The following is a 16564-nucleotide window of genomic DNA, read 5'->3' on the forward strand; positions in this document are numbered from 1 at the left end:
CCTCTCCCTTCCTCTCTCCCTTCTTTCCCTTCTCCCTCTACCTTCCTCTCTCCCTTCTCTCCCTCTCCCTTCCTCTCTCCCTCTCCCTTCCTCTCCCCTTCTCCCTCTCCCTTCCTCTCCCCCTTCTCCCTCTCCCTTCCTCTCCCCCTTCTCCCTCTCCCTTCCTCTCCCCCTTCTCCCTCTCCCTTCCTCTCTCCATTCTCCCTCTCCCTTCCTCTTTCCCTCCCTCCAACCTCCCTTCCCTTCTCTCTCTCCCCTTCCCCTTCCCCTCTCTCTCTCTCTCTCTCTCTCTCTCCCTCCCCTTCCCCCCTCTCTCCCTCCCTCCTTCTCTATTTTCTCTCCTCCCCCCGCCCTACACATACTGTCATGGGTACACACACGCACACACACTGTCATGGGTCCACCACACACTGTCATGGGTACACACACACTATCATGGGTACACACACACTGTCATGGGTACACACACTGTCATGGGTACACACACACACTGTCATGGGTACACACACACACTGTCATGGACACACACACACAGTTATGGGTACACACACTAATAATGACACACTGACGTACTCACACACATCAATGAGTGTCTGAAGGATGTCTGCACATGTACTCACAGTTTGTCCTGCACATAGATCACTCACACACTCTCACATACACAGTCTAACACACACACACACACACACAGCAATAACAGTGTCTGAAGGCCGTCTCCTGCCCTTGGCTACGAGGCGTTCTCTGACCTAGCACTGTTAGTCACATCACACACAAAATATAGGACCCCCTTTCTCCCCCTCATTCTTCTCTCTCAACCTCTGGCCAATCTCTTCTCCTCTTCTCTCTCCTCTGCTCTGCCTCTCTCTCTGCCTCTCTCTCTCTGCCTCTCTCTCTCTCTGCCTCTCTCTCTCTCTGCCTCTCTCGCCTCCTGCCTCTCTCTCTCTGCCTCTCTCTCTCTGCCTCTCTCGCTCTCTGCCTCTCTCTCTCTGCCTCTCTCTCTGCCTCTCTGCCTGCCTGCTTCTCTCTCTCTCTCTGCCTGCCTGCCTGCCTCTCTCTCTCTCTCTCTCTCTCTCTCTACTCCCCTCTCTCTCTCTCTCTCTCTCTCTCTGCCCTCTATCTCTCTCTTCTGCTCTCTCTCTCTCTCTCTCTCTGCCTCTCTCTCCTCTCTCTGCCTCTCTCTCTCTCTCTCTGCTGCCTCTTCTCTCTCTCTCTGCTGCCCTCTCTCTCTCTCTCTCTCTGCCTGCCTCTCTCTCTCTCTGCCTGCCTCTCTCTCTCTACTCTCTCTGCCTGCCTCTTCTCTCTCTGCTGCCTCTCTACTCTATCTCTCTGCCTCTCTGCTCTCTCTCTCTGCCTCTCTCTCCTCTCGCTTCCCTCTGCCTCTCTGCCTCTTCTCTCTCTCTCTGCTCTGCTCTCTCTCTCTCTGCCTGCTCTCTATCTCTCTTCCCTCTCTGCCTCTCTCTATCTCTCTTCTCTCTGCCTCTCTCTCTGCCTCTCTCTCTCTTCTCTCTGCCTCTCTCTCTCTCTCTGCCTCTCTCTCTCTCTCTCTCTCTCTCTCTCTCTCTCTCTCTCTCTCTGCCTGCCTCTCTCTCTCTATCTATCTCTGCCTGCCTCTCTCTCTCTCTCTCTGCCTGCCTCTCTCTCTCTCTGCCTCTCTCTCTCTGCCTGCCTCTTTCTCTCTCTCTCTCTGCCTCTCTCTCTCTGCCTGCCTCTCTCTCTCTCTCTCTCTCTCTGCCTCTCTCTCTCTTCTCTCTGCCTCTCTCTCTTCTCTCTGCCTCTCTCTCTGCGCCTCTCTCTGCCTGCCTCTCTCTGCCTGCCTCTCTCTGCCTGCCTGCCTCTCTCTATCTCTGACTCCTCTCTCTCTGGCTACTCTCTTTCTGAAGGAGGGAGGACAAGAAGGCAAGACTTGAGAGCTCAACTTTCCCAAGGCTCCTGCCTTCTGCATCACTTTCGGTTATAAATCATTGTAGCGACACTCACAAGAAGCAAAATACATTTAGGTCCTCTTTTTGTCCTTTATTATTCAAACTGTGGCTTGTTATACCTGATCTGAGGCCTGTGGTATCTAGAGGGAGGATTTTTTCTGAACTCCCATATCTACTGGGTGAAATACCACAGTGTACAATCACAGCAGAAAGATTCACAACCAGTGAAGAACAAACATTGTAAATACAACCCATATTTTGTTTCTTCCCTTTTGTACTTGAACTATTTTCACATTGTTATAACACTGTACAGTAAATAGCCATAATATGGCATTTGAGATGTGTCTTTCCTTTGAAACCTGTGATTGTCATGTTGACTTTTTATTGTTTATTTCACTTCTGTTGATCTATTTCACTTGCTTTGGCAATGTTTCCAAAGTCGAAAAGCCCTTTGAATTGAATTGAATTGATATGAGACCTAGAAGAGAGAGATGTGAGGCCTGTGTTATCTAGATGAGAGAGAGAGATGTGAGGCTTGTGTTATCTAGAGGAGAGAGCGAGATGTGAGGCTTGTGTTATCTAGAGGAGCGAGATGTGAGGCCTGTGTTATCTAGAGAGAGAGCGATGTGAGGCCTGTGTTATTTAGAGGAGAGATATGTGAGGCCTGTGTTATTTAGAGGAGAGAGAGAGAGAGAGATGTGAGGATTGTGTTATCTTGAGAAGAGAGAGAGATGTGAGGCCTGTGTTATCTAGAGGAGAGAGAGAGATGTGAGGATTGTGTTATCTTGAGGAGAGAGAGAGATGTGAGGCCTGTGTTATCTAGAGAGAGATGTGAGGCCTGCGTTATCTAGAGGAGAGGAGTAAATAATTTGGAGAAAGAGGAAGTAGTTATCTTGGAAGAGCTCAGCGATCATTGGATGAATAATGTGAGTCTCTTTTCTTTTGGCTGTTGTCTGGTTGGATGGATGTTCACTTCACAACATGTTATTTTGTTGTCTTGCCACTGACAGCATGTCCAGACTGGAGCTAGGTGCCAGACTTCACTAATCCTTGTTGATAACAAGCATACTCATAACATGATGCATACCCATGACATGATGCAGCCACCACAATGCTTGAAAATATGAAAAGTGTGGCTCTGTGATGTGTTGTTGGACTTAGGTTCGCCCCAAAAGTAATGCTCTCTATTCAGGACCTGAAGTTAGATTTTTTGCCACATTTTTAGCAGTTTAACTTCAGTGCCTTATTGTAGATGTGACAGTACTGTAGATAGCTAGCTGGTACCAGACCAGAGCTCTTGTAGATGTGACAGTACTGAAGCTAGCTAGCTGCTGCAAGACCAGAGCACTTGTAGATGTGACAGTACTGAAGCTAGCTAGCTAGCTGCCAGACCAGAGCACTTGTAGATGTGACAGTACTGAAGCTAGCTAGCTGCTGCCAGACCAGAGCTCTTGTAGATGTGACAGTACTGAAGCTAGCTAGCTAGCTGCCAGACCAGAGCACTTGTAGATGTGACAGTACTGAAGCTAGCTAGCTAGCTGCCAGACCAGAGCACTTGTAGATGTGACAGTACTGAAGCTAGCTAGCTGCTGCCAGACCAGAGCTCTTGTAGATGTGACAGTACTGTAGCTAGCTAGCTGCTGCCAGACCAGAGCTCTTGTAGATGTGACAGTACTGAAGCTAGCTAGCTGCTGCAAGACCAGAGCACTTGTAGATGTGACAGTACTGAAGCTAGCTAGCTAGCTGCCAGACCAGAGCACTTGTAGATGTGACAGTGCTGTAGCTAGCTAGCTGCTGCCAAACCAGAGCTCTGTTGTATCTTCGTGGATGGGGATGCTCTACCACCTAACCAACTCAGGGTATGATAGGCCTAGACTGTACTCTGTACTAGTCACTAACAGTGTGTTCAAACAACCTGTAAGGGTTATGAATTATTACAGTGCACTTCTGATACGTACATATTTGTTTAAGTACAAACTCTGTTGAAGTGAATTACGTAATTTCAACCTGTTTTGATCAGTTATGTCATGCTGAAGTTTTCTATACTTGATTTATTTATGTAAGTATGCTCTTTCCTCTGTTTCCTCAGGTTTTTCTCCATCTGTCCCAGCCATGAAGCAGCTGAGTGGACTATAGACCCGCTCTTGGCCTAGAGAACAGCAGAACTCCATCACACACTAAGGTAATGATGCATGTGGTCGTTCGGCACTAGCAGACAGCTACTGTACAGGGGCGATTCCACTTCGGCATTACGACTAAATATTTTTGGTATCCCAGATTGTTCTGGGAATTCTCACTTCATGTAAAAATCATGATGAAAGTGGCCCTTTTGGACCTGTATCTGCTTCCTGACGATCTGTGAACCGTACATGTTACAGACAACATCTAGTCATTATACTGTAAGACCCTATGATGTGTGAACCGTACATGTTACAGACAACATCTAGTCATTATACTGTAAGACCCTATGATGTGTGAACCGTACATGTTACAGACAACATCTAGTCATTATACTGTAAGACCCTATGATGTGTGAACCGTACATGTTACAGACAACATCTAGTCATTATACTGTAAGACCCTATGATGTGTGAACCGTACATGTTACAGACAACATCTTGGTGTCATTCATTGTGATTCATGTTGGAGTCCCTAATGGTTGGCGTGTTGGAGGCCCTAATGGTTGGTGTGTTGGAGCCACTAATGGTTGGTGTGTTGGAGCCCCTAATGGTTGGCGTGTTGGAGGCCCTAATGGTTGGCGTGTTGGAGGCCCTAATGGTTGGTGTGTTGGAGTCCCTAATGGTTAGTGTGTTGGAGGCCCTAATGGTTGGTGTGTTGGAGTCCCTAATGGTTGGCGTGTTGGAGCCCCTAATGGTTGGTGTGTTGGAGTCCCTAATGGTTGGCGTGTTGGAGCCCCTAATGGTTGGCGTGTTGGAGCCCCTAATGGTTGGCGTGTTGGAGGCCCTAATGGTTGGTGTGTTGGAGCCCCTAATGGGTTGTGAGTTGGAGCCCCTAATGGGTTGTGAGTTGGAGCCCCTAATTGTTGGGGTGTTGGAGCCCCTAATGGCTGGTGTGTTGAGCCCTAATGCCTGGTGTGTTGATCCCTAATGGCTGGTGTGTTGAGCCCTAATGCCTGGTGTGTTGATCCCTAATGCCTGGTGTGTTGATCCCTAATGCCTGGTGTGTTGATCCCTAATGGTTGGTGTGTTGAGCCCTAATGCCTGGTGTGTTGATCCCTAATGCCTGGTGTGTTGATCCCTAATGCCTGGTGTGTTGATCCCTAATGCCTGGTGTGTTGATCCCTAATGGTTGGTGTGTTGAGCCCTAATGGTTGGTAGTGGTTGCTCCCTAATGGTTGGTGTGTTGATCCCTAATGGTTGGTGTGTTGAGCCCTAATGCCTGGTGTGTTGATCCCTAATGCCTGGTGTGTTGATCCCTAATGGTTGGTAGTGGTTGAGCCCTAATGGTTGGTAGTGGTTGCTCCCTAATGGTTGGTGTGTTGATCCCTAATGGTTGGTGTGTTGAGCCCTAATGGTTGGTAGTGGTTGCTCCCTAATGGTTGGTAGTGGTTGCTCCCTAATGGTTGGTGTGTTGAGCCCTAATGGTTGGTGTGTTGATCCCTAATGGTTGGTAGTGGTTGCTCCCTAATGGTTGGTGTGTTGAGCCCTAATGGTTGGTAGTGGTTGCTCCCTAATGGTTGGTGTGTTGAGCCCTAATGGTTGGTAGTGGTTGCTCCCTAATGGTTGGTGTGTTGAGCCCTAATGGTTGGTAGTGGTTTCTCCCTAATGGTTGGTAGTGGTTGCTCCCTAATGGTTGGTAGTGGTTGCTCCCTAATGGTTGGTAGTGGTTGCTCCCTAATGGTTGGTAGTGGTTGCTCCCTAATGGTTGGTAGTGGTTGCTCCCTAATGGTTGGTAGTGGTTGCTCCCTAATGGTTGGTAGTGGTTTCTCCCTAATGGTTGGTAGTGGTTGCTCCCTAATGGTTGGTAGTGGTTTCTCCCTAATGGTTGGTAGTGGTTGCTCCCTAATGGTTGGTGTGTTGAGCCCTAATGGTTGGTGTGTTGATCCCTAATGGTTGGTAGTGGTTGCTCCCTAATGGTTGGTGTGTTGAGCCCTAATGGTTGGTAGTGGTTGCTCCCTAATGGTTGGTGTGTTGAGCCCTAATGGTTGGTAGTGGTTGCTCCCTAATGGTTGGTGTGTTGAGCCCTAATGGTTGGTAGTGGTTCTCCCTAATGGTTGGTAGTGGTTGCTCCCTAATGGTTGGTAGTGGTTGCTCCCTAATGGTAGGTAGTGGTTGCTCCCTAATGGTTGGTAGTGGTTGGTCCCTAATGGTTGGTAGTGGTTGCTCCCTAATGGTTGGTAGTGGTTGCTCCCTAATGGTTGGTAGTGGTTGCTCCCTAATGGTTGGTAGTGGTTGCTCCCTAATGGTTGGTAGTGGTTGAGCCCTAATGGTTGGTAGTGGTTGCTCCCTAATGGTTGGTGTGTTGAGCCCTAATGGTTGGTAGTGGTTGCTCCCTAATGGTTGGCGTGTTGGAGGCCCTAATGGTTGGTGTGTTGGAGTCCCTAATGGTTAGTGTGTTGGAGGCCCTAATGGTTGGTGTGTTGGAGTCCCTAATGGTTGGTGTGTTGGAGCCCCTAATGGTTGGTGTGTTGGAGTCCCTAATGGTTGGCGTGTTGGAGCCCCTAATGGTTGGCGTGTTGGAGCCCCTAATGGTTGGCGTGTTGGAGGCCCTAATGGTTGGTGTGTTGGAGCCCCTAATGGGTTGTGAGTTGGAGCCCCTAATGGGTTGTGAGTTGGAGCCCCTAATTGTTGGGGTGTTGGAGCCCCTAATGGCTGGTGTGTTGAGCCCTAATGCCTGGTGTGTTGATCCCTAATGGCTGGTGTGTTGAGCCCTAATGCCTGGTGTGTTGATCCCTAATGCCTGGTGTGTTGATCCCTAATGCCTGGTGTGTTGATCCCTAATGGTTGGTGTGTTGAGCCCTAATGCCTGGTGTGTTGATCCCTAATGCCTGGTGTGTTGATCCCTAATGCCTGGTGTGTTGATCCCTAATGCCTGGTGTGTTGATCCCTAATGGTTGGTGTGTTGAGCCCTAATGGTTGGTAGTGGTTGCTCCCTAATGGTTGGTGTGTTGATCCCTAATGGTTGGTGTGTTGAGCCCTAATGCCTGGTGTGTTGATCCCTAATGCCTGGTGTGTTGATCCCTAATGGTTGGTAGTGGTTGAGCCCTAATGGTTGGTAGTGGTTGCTCCCTAATGGTTGGTGTGTTGATCCCTAATGGTTGGTGTGTTGAGCCCTAATGGTTGGTAGTGGTTGCTCCCTAATGGTTGGTAGTGGTTGCTCCCTAATGGTTGGTGTGTTGAGCCCTAATGGTTGGTGTGTTGATCCCTAATGGTTGGTAGTGGTTGCTCCCTAATGGTTGGTGTGTTGAGCCCTAATGGTTGGTAGTGGTTGCTCCCTAATGGTTGGTGTGTTGAGCCCTAATGGTTGGTAGTGGTTGCTCCCTAATGGTTGGTGTGTTGAGCCCTAATGGTTGGTAGTGGTTTCTCCCTAATGGTTGGTAGTGGTTGCTCCCTAATGGTTGGTAGTGGTTGCTCCCTAATGGTTGGTAGTGGTTGCTCCCTAATGGTTGGTAGTGGTTGCTCCCTAATGGTTGGTAGTGGTTGCTCCCTAATGGTTGGTAGTGGTTGCTCCCTAATGGTTGGTAGTGGTTTCTCCCTAATGGTTGGTAGTGGTTGCTCCCTAATGGTTGGTAGTGGTTTCTCCCTAATGGTTGGTAGTGGTTGCTCCCTAATGGTTGGTGTGTTGAGCCCTAATGGTTGGTGTGTTGATCCCTAATGGTGGTAGTGGTTGCTCCCTAATGGTTGGTGTGTTGAGCCCTAATGGTTGGTAGTGGTTGCTCCCTAATGGTTGGTGTGTTGAGCCCTAATGGTTGGTAGTGGTTGCTCCCTAATGGTTGGTGTGTTGAGCCCTAATGGTTGGTAGTGGTTCTCCCTAATGGTTGGTAGTGGTTGCTCCCTAATGGTTGGTAGTGGTTGCTCCCTAATGGTAGGTAGTGGTTGCTCCCTAATGGTTGGTAGTGGTTGGTCCCTAATGGTTGGTAGTGGTTGCTCCCTAATGGTTGGTAGTGGTTGCTCCCTAATGGTTGGTAGTGGTTGCTCCCTAATGGTTGGTAGTGGTTGCTCCCTAATGGTTGGTAGTGGTTGAGCCCTAATGGTTGGTAGTGGTTGCTCCCTAATGGTTGGTGTGTTGAGCCCTAATGGTTGGTAGTGGTTGCTCCCTAATGGTTGGTGTGTTGAGCCCTAATGGTTGGTAGTGGTTGCTCCCTAATGGTTGGTGTGTTGAGCCCTAATGGTTGGTAGTGGTTGCTCCCTAATGGTTGGTGTGTTGAGCCCTAATGGTTGGTAGTGGTTGCTCCCTAATGGTTGGTGTGTTGAGCCCTAATGGTTGGTAGTGGTTTCTCCCTAATGGTTGGTAGTGGTTGCTCCCTAATGGTTGGTAGTGGTTGCTCCCTAATGGTTGGTAGTGGTTTCTCCCTAATGGTTGGTAGTGGTTTCTCCCTAATGGTTGGTAGTGGTTTCTCCCTAATGGTTGGTAGTGGTTGCTCCCTAATGGTTGGTGTGTTGAGCCCTAATGGTTGGTAGTGGTTGCTCCCTAATGGTTGGTGTGTTGAGCCCTAATGGTTGGTAGTGGTTGAGCCCTAATGGTTGGTAGTGGTTGCTCCCTAATGGTTGGTAGTGGTTGCTCCCTAATGGTTGGTAGTGGTTGCTCCCTAATGGTTGGTAGTGGTTGAGCCCTAATGGTTGGTAGTGGTTGCTCCCTAATGGTTGGTAGTGGTTTCTCCCTAATGGTTGGTAGTGGTTGCTCCCTAATGGTTGGTAGTGGTTGCTCCCTAATGGTTGGTAGTGGTTGCTCCCTAATGGTTGGTAGTGGTTGCTCCCTAATGGTTGGTAGTGGTTGCTCCCTAATGGTTGGTAGTGGTTGATCCCTAATGGTTGGTAGTGGTTGCTCCCTAATGGTTGGTAGTGCTTTCTCCCTAATGGTTGGTAGTGGTTGCTCCCTAATGGTTGGTGTGTTGAGCCCTAATGGTTGGTAGTGGTTGAGCCCTAATGGTTGGTAGTGGTTGCTCCCTAATGGTTGGTAGTGGTTGCTCCCTAATGGTTGGTAGTGGTTGCTCCCTAATGGTTGGTAGTGGTTGCTCCCTAATGGTTGGTAGTGGTTGCTCCCTAATGGTTGGTAGTGGTTGCTCCCTAATGGTTGGTAGTGGTTGAGCCCTAATGGTTGGTAGTGGTTGCTCCCTAATGGTTGGTAGTGGTTGCTCCCTAATGGTTGGTAGTGGTTGCTCCCTAATGGTTGGTAGTGGTTGCTCCCTAATGGTTGGTAGTGGTTGCTCCCTAATGGTTGGTAGTGGTTGCTCCCTAATGGTTGGTAGTGGTTGCTCCCTAATGGTTGGTAGTGGTTGCTCCCTAATGGTTGGTAGTGGTTGATCCCTAATGGTTGGTAGTGGTTGCTCCCTAATGGTTGGTAGTGGTTTGCTCCCTAATGGTTGGTAGTGGTTGCTCCCTAATGGTTGGTGGTGGTTGATCCCTAATGGTTGGTAGTGGTTGCTCCCTAATGGTTGGTAGTGGTTGCTCCCTAATGGTTGGTAGTGGTTGCTCCCTAATGGTTGGTAGTGGTTGGTCCCTAATGGTTGGTAGTGGTTGCTCCCTAATGGTTGGTAGTGGTTGCTCCCTAATGGTTGGTAGTGGTTGCTCCCTAATGGTTGGTAGTGGTTGCTCCCTAATGGTTGGTAGTGGTTGCTCCCTAATGGTTGGTAGTGGTTGCTCCCTAATGGTTGGTAGTGGTTGCTCCCTAATGGTTGGTAGTGGTTGCTCCCTAAGGGTTGGTAGTGGTTGCTCCCTAATGGTTGGTAGTGGTTGCTCCCTAATGGTTGGTAGTGGTTGCTCCCTAATGGTTGGTAGTGGTTGCTCCCTAATGGTTGGTAGTGGTTGCTCCCTAATGGTTGGTAGTGGTTGAGCCCTAATGGTTGGTAGTGGTTGCTCCCTAATGGTTGGTAGTGGTTGATCCCTAATGGTTGGTAGTGGTTGCTCCCTAATGGTTGGTAGTGGTTGCTCCCTAATGGTTGGTAGTGGTTGATCCCTAATGGTTGGTAGTGGTTGCTCCCTAATGGTTGGTAGTGGTTGATCCCTAATGGTTGGTAGTAGTTGCTCCCTAATGGTTGGTAGTGGTTGCTCCCTAATGGTTGGTAGTGGTTGCTCCCTAATGGTTGGTAGTGGTTGCTCCCTAATGGTTGGTAGTGGTTGCTCCCTAATGGTTGGTAGTGGTTGCTCCCTAATGGTTGGTAGTGGTTGCTCCCTAATGGTTGGTAGTGGTTGAGCCCTAATGGTTGGTAGTGGTTGAGCCCTAATGGTTGGTAGTGGTTGCTCCCTAATGGTTGGTAGTGGTTGCTCCCTAATGGTTGGTAGTGGTTGCTCCCTAATGGTTGGTAGTGGTTGCTCCCTAATGGTTGGTAGTGGTTTCTCCCTAATGGTTGGTAGTGGTTGCTCCCTAATGGTTGGTAGTGGTTGCTCCCTAATGGTTGGTAGTGGTTGCTCCCTAATGGTTGGTAGTGGTTTCTCCCTAATGGTTGGTAGTGTTGATCCTTTCTTGCTGCTCTACATACTCAAGCCGGCATGATGATGATGATGCTGCTGCTGCCTTTGTAGAGCAATCACTCAGAATTAAACTTCACTGGGAGAAGAGAAGCACATACACACAGAACGCCAGGAGCAAAGCTGGCTGTTGAGTCATACAGCAGAGAGAGCTCAGAGAGTTGGGGAGCCCATAGCCAAGGCTGAGGGGGGGGGGCAGACAATATTTTTGGTAGGGTGTAGTTTTCAGAGGGAGGGAGGGAGGGCCGAGTTTTCAAATGGATGGATGGAGAGAGGGCCACGTTTTCAAATGGATGGATGGAGAGAGGGCTGTGTTTTCACGTGGATGGATGGAGAGAGCCGGGTTTTCACATGGATGGATGGAGAGAGGGCCGGGTTTTCACATGGATGGATGGAGAGAGGGCCGCGTTTTCACGTGGATGGATGGAGAGAGCCGGGTTTTCACATGGATGGATGGAGAGAGAACTGGGTTTTCACAAAGATGGATGGATGGAGGGAGGGCAGGCTGGGTTTTACTGTAGGAGGGAGGGCTGGGTTTTACTGTAGGATGGAAGGCTGGGTTTTACTGTAGGATGGAAGGCTGGGTTTTACTGTAGGAGGGAGGGCTGGGTTTTACTGTAGGAGGGAGGGCTGGGTTTTACTGTAGGAGGGAGGGCTGGGTTTTACTGTATGAGGGAAGTATTGGTTTTACTGTAGGAGGGAGGGCTGGGTTTTACTGTAGGAGGGAGGGCTGGGTTTTACTGATGGAGTGAAGGCTGGGTTTTACTGTAGGAGGGAAGTATTGGTTTTACTGTAGGAGGGAGGGCTGGGTTTTACTGATGGAGTGAAGGCTGGGTTTTACTGTAGGAGGGAGGGCTGGGTTTTACTGTAGGAGGGAGGGCTGGGTTTTACTGTATGAGGGAAGTATTGGTTTTACTGTAGGAGGGAGGGCTGGGTTTTACTGTAGGAGGGAGGGCTGGGTTTTCAGATGGATGGAGGGAGGGCTGGGTTTTATTGTAGGAGGGAGGGCTGGGTTTTATTGTAGGAGGGAGGGCTGAGTTTTACTGTAGGAGGGAGGGATGGGTTTTACTGTAGGAGGGAGGGCTGAGTTTTACTGTAGGAGGGAGGGCTGGGTTTTATTGTAGGAGGGAGGGCTGGGTTTTATTGTAGGAGGGAGGGCTGGGTTTTATTGTAGGTGGGAGGGCTGGGTTTTACTGTAGGAGGGAGGGCTGAGTTTTACTGTAGGAGGGAGGGCTGGGTTTTACTGTAGGAGGGAGGGCTGGGTTTTACTGTAGGAGGGAGGGCTGGGTTTTACTGTAGGAGGGAGGGCTGGGTTTTCAGATGGATGGAGGGAGGGCTGGGTTTTACTGTAGGAGGGAGGGCTGGGTTTTAGTGTTGGAGGGTGAGGGAGGGGGTCACCGAAGGGAAGAGGGGGTGGTTGATTCCGAACTCTACTGTATGTGTGTCCGTCCGTGTGCGCATGCGTATAACCCATGTTTCAGCGCGGTGAGAGAATACATCTCACGAATCACATTCATCTCTACTGCTGAATTCCCCCTCACAGGCATACTCCTATGTCCTATAGTTCATGTTCATTACAATTGAATCAACACAAATCACCCATTCACATCCATATGAGACGAAATGACCATGTGTTAACGTGTGTTATTAATACTGTAAAGTACACGTATACTCCACAGTGGTGATGTGAAGCATTATTACTGCACCCAGGCTCTCCGTCTTGATTATAGTAAGGCTTTACTGAAGTGCAGTGATTCTCTATGGGATTAAATACCACAGTTTAATATCAAAAGCACTAATCCTACTCTGTAATATCATGCTAGTAATATAAAGTGAAAGGATCATTATCTAATTATCTCTCTCTGTCCCTCTGTCCTTCCCAACAACCATACATTATGCACAATTTGGCAGATTTGTATTGGTTAGGTTTGAGTGATGTCAACCATCGTCCTATTGTGACTATATACACATAAACATTGTGATATTCGATATTGGCCACCTCTGCTAAAACGACAGTTGGGCTATAGCACAAAATCGAATACAACTGGACCAAGCATGATGAAAGATAATGTTGTTGGAAGCCTTGGCAGAGGCTGAGTGCAGGCAATGGCACATATTTTCTAAAGTTCCTTTGTGTCTGTCTGGCGCACATGTGATGGAGCAGTGACTCTCTGATGAGGAACGGTCTGTCTTACTGTAGTGAGCTAGGTTATAGGACTACGTCATGAGGAATGGTCTGTCTTACTGTAGTGAGCTAGGTTATAGGACTACGTAATGAGGAATGGTCTGTCTTACTGTAGTGAGCTAGGTTATAGGACTACGTCATGAGGAATGGTCTGTCTTACTGTAGTGAGCTAGGTTATAGGACTACGTCATGAGGAATGGTCTGTCTTACTGTAGTGAGCTAGGTTATAGGACTACGTCATGATGAGGAATGGTCTGTCTTACTGTAGTGAGCTAGGTTATAGGACTACGTAATGAGGAATGGTCTGTCTTACTGTAGTGAAATGCCCCCTCGATGAGAATGGGGGCGTACTCGATCCTCCTTTTCCTGTAGTCCACAATCCTCTCCTTTGTCTTGATCACGTTGAGGGAGAGGTTGTTGTCCTGTCACCACACGTCCAGGTCTCTGACCTGCTCCCTATAGGCTGTCTCATCGTTGTCACTGTTGTGTCATCAGAAAACTTGATGATGGTGTTGGGAGCGTTCCTGGCAATGCAGTCATGAGTGAACAAGGGAGTACAGGAGGGGACTGAGCATGCACCCCTGAGGGGGCCCCCGTGTTGAGGATCAGTGTGGAGGATGTGTTGTTACCTACCCTTACCACCTGGGGTGCGGCCCGTCAGGAAGTCCAGGATCCAGTTGCGGAGGGTGTTGTTTAGTCCCAGGGTCCTTAGCTTAGTGATGAGCTCTGAGGTCACTATAGTGTGGAACGCTGAGCTGAGGTCAATTAATAGCATTCTCACATGGGTGTTCCTTTTGTCCAGGTGAGAAAGGGCAGTGTTGAGTGCAATAGAGATTAGAGGTCGACTATTATGATTTATCAACGCCGGTACCGATTATTGGAGGACCATAAAAGCCGATACCGATTAATCGGCCGTTTTTTACATGTATTTTTTATTTGTAATAATGACAATTACAACAATACTGAATGAACACTTATTTAACTTAATATAATACGTCAATAAAATCAATTTAGCCTCAAGTAAATAATGAAACATGTTCAATTTGGTTTAAATAATGCAAAAACAAAGTGTTGGAGATGTGCAATATATTCCATGTAAAATATGTGCCATGTAAGAAAGCTAACGTTTCAGTGTCTTGCTCAGAACATGAGAACATATGAAAGCTGGTGGTTCCTTTTAACATGAGTCTTCAATATTCCCAGGTAAGAAGTTTTAGGTTGTAGTTATTATAGGAATTATAGGACTATTTCCCTCTATACCATTTGTATTTCATTAACCTTTGACTATTGGATGTTCTTATAGGATATATGTGATCGTAGTTCGTCTGTTTTATTATCGATTGATTGTACGTTGGCTAATAGGACCGATGGTAAAAGTAGATTGCCATCTCGGCATTGGATCCTTACAGAGCACCCGGACCTTCATCCCTGATACCTCAGTCTCTGATACCTTCGTCTTTTTCTCCTGCGAATGACAGGGATGAGGGCCTTGTCGGTCGTCTGATGTAAATAATTCTCGTCAGACTCGTTGAAAAATAAGTATTCCTGCAGTACGGGGTGAGTAATTGCTGTCCTGATATCTAGAAGCTCTTTTCGGTCATAGGACACGGTGGCAGAAACATAACGTACATAATAAGGTACAAGTAATGCGGAAAAAACACACGCAATAGAACAATCTCCTTCGGCCATTCTTCATTATTATAATGGTGAGAGGTTAGCATGTCTTGGGGGTATGATTTTTGTGTCTAACTTTCTCACGAATCATGGTAGCAGCCACATTAATGAAGTTAATTTCTTACAAATGTTAGAATATTTCTTCCACTTTGACATCATAGTATTTTGTGTAGATTGTTTACAAAAAAAATACAATTAAATCCATTTTAATCCCACTTTGTAACACAGCTAAATGTGGAAAAAAGTCAAGGGGTGTGAATACTTTCTGAATGCACTGTACACCCAAGCTATCAACATCTATCTCACTGTACCAGGTGGCGCTCAGTGGAGTAGAGCTCTCCTGCTGTTTCAGTCTGACGTGTGTGTGTGTGTGTGTGTGTGTGTGTGTGTGTGTGTGTGTGTGTGTGTGTGTGTGTGTGTGTGTGTGTGTGTGTGTGTGTGGTGTGTGTGTGTGTGTGTGTGTGTGTGTGTGTGTACTTGCGTGCATAGAGTCTTTGTAGTGCGGGCAGCGGGCACTAATGGGTGACTCTCATGCTGGGCTGACTCAGTTGATCAGGGGTTCATTGACCCCTGTGCTGCTTGTTAGGGGTCTTCATGCATCTATCATAATGGATGATAAATAACCTAGCTATAGCATCTATCATAATGGATGATAAATAACCTAGCTATAGCATCTGTCATAGTGGATGATAAATAACCTAGCTATAGCATCTATCATAGTGGATGATAAATAACCAAGCTATACCATCTATTATAGTGGGTAATAAATAACCTAGCTATAGCATCTATCATAGTGGATGATAAATAACCTAGCTATAGCATCTATCATAATGGATGATAAATAACCTAGCTATAGCATCTATCATAGTGGATGATAAATAACCTAGCTATAGCATCTATCATAGTGGATGATAAATAACCTAGCTATAGCATCTATCATAATGGATGATAAATAACCTAGCAAAAGCGTATATCATAGTGGATGATAAATAACCTAGCTATAGCATCTATCATAATGGATGATAAATAACCTAGCTATAGCATCTATCATAGTGGATGATAAATAACCTAGCTGTAGCATCTATCATAGTAGATGATAAATAACCTAGCTGTAGCATCTGTCATAGTAGATGATAAATAACCTAGTTATAGCATCTATCATAGTGGATGATAAATAACCTAGTTATAGCATCTCTTGGTCTACTAGCGAGAGTTGGCTTGTTGGTTGGTTGCGGTCTCTCCCTCCCTCTTCCCTGCTCTCCGTGTCTCTCTCTCCCAGTACTGCCCCTCCCCCGCCTGCTAGAGCGGCACCTCTCTCTCTCTCTGCCTCTCTCTCTCTCTCTCTCTCTCTCTGCCTCTCTCTCTCTCTCTCTCTCTCTCTCTCTCTGCCTCTCTCTCTCTCTCTCTACCTCTCTCTCTCTCTCTCTCTCTCTCTCTCTCTCTCTCTACCTCTCTCTCTACCTCTCTCTCTCTCTCTCTCTCTCTCTCTCTCTACCTCTCTCTCTACCTCTCTCTCTCTCTCTCTCTCTCTCTCTCTCTCTCTCTCTACCTCTCTCTCTACCTCTCTCTCTCTCTCTCTCTCTCTCTCTCTCTCTCTCTCTCTCTCTGCCTCTCTCTATCTCTTCTCTCGCTCTTTATCAGCTCTGGTTAGTAAAGTCGCTTAAAAAAAATTCATTTTCTGCTGCTTCCCTCACTCGGATCGGTCTGACTCTGACCAGGTCTATATGGGTCTCCATTTAAAACAATGTATGCATATCAAGCCCCAGGTCCATTTTGGTCTTTTTGGTCCCGTGAAGACGTTTCTGCGTGTGTGTGCATCAGAGCAGAGCTGTAGAATGTAATATTCAGCAGCCTGATGGTCTTCTTTCATAGCATCACGTTTGAAGATGAATTAGTAATGGCAGTGCAGTGGCCTCAGGGAGCCCACAGCGTGAGAAACCACCATATTGGTGGGTGAAATGTGTGTATTTGGGAAAGAGGATATGTGAGAGCGTGTCTGTTTACCAATATTCTTAACGGGAGTGTATGTTTGTGTACAATTGCAAAGGTGAGGACATGTGTGTGCCTTCGCTCAACTCATTCGCACGGACGCATGTATGTATGCTCACTCGCGCACACACACACACGTGAGCACA

The 16564-nt window shown here is 47.5% G+C and overlaps 1 protein-coding gene across 2 annotated transcripts in view; it reads left to right on the forward strand.

The window, feature by feature from the left end:
- The window catches only part of LOC109896189 (serine/threonine-protein kinase TAO3-like), a 152559-nt gene that overhangs the window by 45412 nt on the left and 90583 nt on the right, over positions 1–16564 (forward strand). For both annotated transcript variants that reach the window (XM_031829673.1, XM_031829674.1), the window contains exon 2: positions 4012–4104. The gene's annotated coding sequence lies outside the window, so the exon portion shown is untranslated. The remainder of the gene's footprint in view (positions 1–4011; positions 4105–16564) is intronic.

This window comes from Oncorhynchus kisutch, linkage group LG8, assembly GCF_002021735.2.
Source record: "Oncorhynchus kisutch isolate 150728-3 linkage group LG8, Okis_V2, whole genome shotgun sequence".
In the NCBI taxonomy this organism is placed as follows: domain Eukaryota; kingdom Metazoa; phylum Chordata; class Actinopteri; order Salmoniformes; family Salmonidae; genus Oncorhynchus; species Oncorhynchus kisutch.